The following is a 4,259-nucleotide window of genomic DNA, read 5'->3' on the forward strand; positions in this document are numbered from 1 at the left end:
ATCAAGAAGCCAGAACAAGCTAAGACGTGTCATTTTCTGATATTTGACTGAAATTTTTTTAGTTTGTACATGAGTTTTAGTTATATATAAGTCTCCAACTCACGGGCACTTATAGTAACCCGACAGCTGTCACTAGACTAACGACTTGCAGTGCATGTACATGTGCTTGCTAACCCCACAAAAAGAAATCCCACACACACTTTTGACATCGGGCATCATGTTCGTATGTACAAATTTACAAAAAATGGGGTGTCAAAACTACGCCCAACATCGTCCTCAAAAAAGCACTCGGAGCGATGAGAGCGCCACTCACCCCTTGCTTGAGGAGGTGCCCCATTGGTCTGTGTTTGGTGGTGGTGTGCCGATGTGCAAGGCCAAACGATAGAGACAAGAGCTATTGGACAGATTAGGCATGGTAAATGGTGACCCTCCCACTAGCTCTACTTCGACAGCTCCTCCTCTGGCGTCTCATGATCACTTTGAGCTAGAGGATGAGCACATGTTCGACATGTGTGATGAGTTACTCGCTCATGAACATGAAGTATGCAAGGAAGAGTGTCAGCACTCTATGGGTAGCGACAACAGAGGACAGATTGCTGATGATTGTCTGAACACCTCTTTAGGATGGTGCATAGTACTCAGTCCTCCGGGCATTGTTGGAAGTCCTCAACTTGCAAGCCAAATTTGGTTGGAGCAATGCAAGTGTCGATGCACTCCTTGGGTAAGTTCTTTATATGGCTTTTTATACATCTCTCTCGCTTCATGGTGTCTCCTTGCAATTGTATTAATACGCGTTTTTGTTGTAGTTTGATGGGAAAAATGTTGCCAAAAGATCACCACATGCCTCCGGATCGCCGACGAGCTAGATCGTATGTCACTACACTTGGAATGGAGTATGAATGCATCCATGCATGCTTCAACAATTGCATACTATACCGCAATGAGCACGCACATGCTACCTCATGTCACGTGTGCGAGGAAGCACGTTGCAAGACCGGAGTGAACGTGGCGCACCTACCCCGCAAGGTATTGATACATTTTTCATTAATCCATCACATTCAACACATATTTAAAAGAAAGTCTACCACGGAGCTTCTCACGTGACACGCCAACCACCGCTCAAATAATGGAATGATGTGTGTCCCTGCCGATTCACTTGCATGGAGGCACATCAAAACTCAATGGTGAGAGTTTGGGTTGGAGCCTCGACACTTGAGGCTTGGGTTAGCAAGTGATGGTGTCAACCCCTTTGGCACTAAGTCTACTTCATGGAGCACTTGGCCTATGGTGATCGTCAACTACAATATTCCACCATGGGAGACAACCAAGAAAGGCAATATACTTCTTTCCTTGCTTGTGCCAGTAAAGTACAAAGTGGAGAATATCGATGTCTACATCGAGCCCCTCATCGAGGAGTTGGATGAGTTATGGATAGGCATCCTTGTTGTAGATGTCTCACTTGCAAAGGGGGGGAGAGAAGCCATTCTGAGGGGAATCCTTATGTGGACTATGCACGACTATCCTGGGCTTGGAGAGATTTCTGGTATCTCCCTTTCCCTTCTCTCTCTATTTCTCCCTCTAGTTTGAAGCTTCTCTCTAATGATATGATATGTATGCAGGGTTGTCCACATTGGGCCACAATGCATGTCCTACTTGCGGGCCATCATTGGTGACAGAGAGGTTGGATGCCTTACGCAAGGTAATCTATCCAAACAACCATCATTTCTTACCCCAAGGTCATAGCAAGCATAAGGCTCCAACAAATGGGAAGAAGTGCACAATGGCAGATTGGGCAATTGTTTGGGATGAACACTACAACAGTGATCCGGCCCTGATTACTTCACCAAAAGGTATGTCAAGGTATTCCATATTTTTAAGTCTTCCATATTGGAAGGATTTAAAAATACAACACCTCTTGGATCCCATGCACATATTAAAGAATGTAGCCCACACCTTGTGGGACCACATTATTGGCAAGAAGGACTCATTGGGAGCGAGGGAGGATTTGAGGGTCTTGAAACATCTCCCCACCTCTGCTACTCCACGCCGTACCCCCAATGGGAAGATTGTGCTTCTAAAGCGCCATGGATGCTAGCCAAAGAAGAATTGGACCAAGCGAAGGGTACCATTGCATCTATTCGCACACCAACACGATACATGAGGTCGCTAAAGGGATCTTTCACAAATGTGAAGAAAGGTGAAAGTGTTCAATTGTATGGGTTGAAGTCCCATGATTGGCACAAGATGCTTCAAGTAACTCCCTTTCTCTATTCTCTCTAATTTTTGTTTTTTAGGACACGTATGATTTGTGTGTATGACTTTCTTTCACTTTCCCTTCTTCTAATTTACATTGTAGTTCATTTTGCCGATGAGTATGTGCATATGCTGGACAAGAAAGTGAGGGATGTATTTTTAAACTTGGAGAGCTAGTAAGGTACACCACAACACTTCACCCAACTACACTTTTTTATGTACACAATACCCTCAACTAGCACTTAGTGTATTCTTGTGTGTTTTCAGATTTGTGAGCTCCAAGGAAATTGAAATAGATGCTATGCTTGCTGCTCAAACACTTGCAGTAGAAACTGTGTGTGCCATTGAGGATGCATTTCCTCGATCGGTCCCTTAGTCAAATCCACCTCTTGGTTCATGTGGTTGAGGAGATCGCTATATGTGGAGTAGTGCACGCACGATGGATGTCCTTTTAGAGAGATCTTTAAAGACTCTCAAAGATTTTGTGCGACTACGGTCTCAACTAGAGGCATGTATCGCTGAAGGGTGGATCGTGCAAGAGGCATTTGTTTACATCTTAGATTATTTGGCACAAGCTGATCCCTCAATGCCTCGCATGTGGTCAGGCAAGGAGGATGCAAGGATGACTTGCCAAGTGGAAAGGGAAAATTATTTAACATGGATATGAATCTATCCCGATTGGTGAATAACTTTTGTCTTCTCAATGTAAAGGTTATAATCAAGTGGGTGGACTTATGGACAATGGCAAAGGCAAGGCGTTTGCAAGAGAGAGAAGCATGGAAACAAGTACATGGAGGAAGGAGGGCACCCTAGTGCCTAGACACCTTGCATGTTTCCCATATCTCATTAGTGCGGAGTAGATTCATGATAGAATGACCGAAGCAAAAGCGCGCGGAGAAGACATCACTGAGACAAAGAATGGGAGGATGTACGAGGCTGCATACCAAAGGTAGAGTACTCATATACCTAAACCATGTTGTATAGTTTTTTCTTGATTTTTCTTTGTAATTGATAAAAGATATTTTCCTATTTTGTAGTACCTTTCCTTTATGTCTATGTGGTCAAAGGGTCGTCACTTTCGTACGTGCCACATTGACGAGCGTAGAACCACCATGGACTGTGGCATCACGGGCAATTTTGACATAGATGGTGATAAAGCCAGGTACTGTGGAACTATTGCAAGGATACTAAAAATTAATTTTAGAACCTTTCATACCTTCATCTTCGAGTGCAAGTGGTTTGCAAATGTGTCTAGACGGCATGAGAATGGCCTCTACATGGTGGACTCTAGTGTGTATCACACAGGGATGTATGACAATTTAGTTTTTCCACGCAATTGTGAGCAGGTGAGTGACTACCTTTTTCATTCTTATTTGCTTGTAACACTAATTATACCAATGTTACTCACTTTGATCTTCTCTTCTATAGGTCATCTATATTCCAGCAATCCACCAACCAAAACTTTGGTTCATAACTCCCGCAACACCTTGAGGAAGAACCATTTCTGCCACTAATGAAATGGAGACAATCTTCGACCCTCTTCCACCTCCTACTTTGGATGAGGGGGAGATAGACGAGAGAGAGATCGATGATTCAAGTCAAGCGGCCGCAAGTCTTAGCGAGGATGATTGCCATGATGATGATGATGAGATGGAGGATGACGAATTTGAAGATGATGAAGCCAACGCATCCACAAACGACAATTCTATTTCTCTCTTTATTGGTTTTGGAGCCATGGGCTTAGAATTGGATGACACTTCTTGTAGGGATCTTTGGAAGATGATTCATAAACATTTTGTATACTTTAAATTATGAAATTTTTCGGTCGTGTCATCCATTCATCTCTCTATCCCCCCTCTTCCTCTTTTTTATTTTGTGAAGCATGCTAAATTATGTTAATCAAGTGATAGCGATTGATTTAATTGATAACAAAAGTGTAGACCATGTGCACATTATTGCAAAATAAAGCTTAAGGAAACTAACATAGGTGCTATCGTCTCGTAAAA

Source organism: Adiantum capillus-veneris, chromosome 6, assembly GCF_014529385.1.
Source record: "Adiantum capillus-veneris isolate H3 chromosome 6, ASM1452938v2, whole genome shotgun sequence".
NCBI classification, from domain to species: Eukaryota; Viridiplantae; Streptophyta; class Polypodiopsida; order Polypodiales; family Pteridaceae; genus Adiantum; species Adiantum capillus-veneris.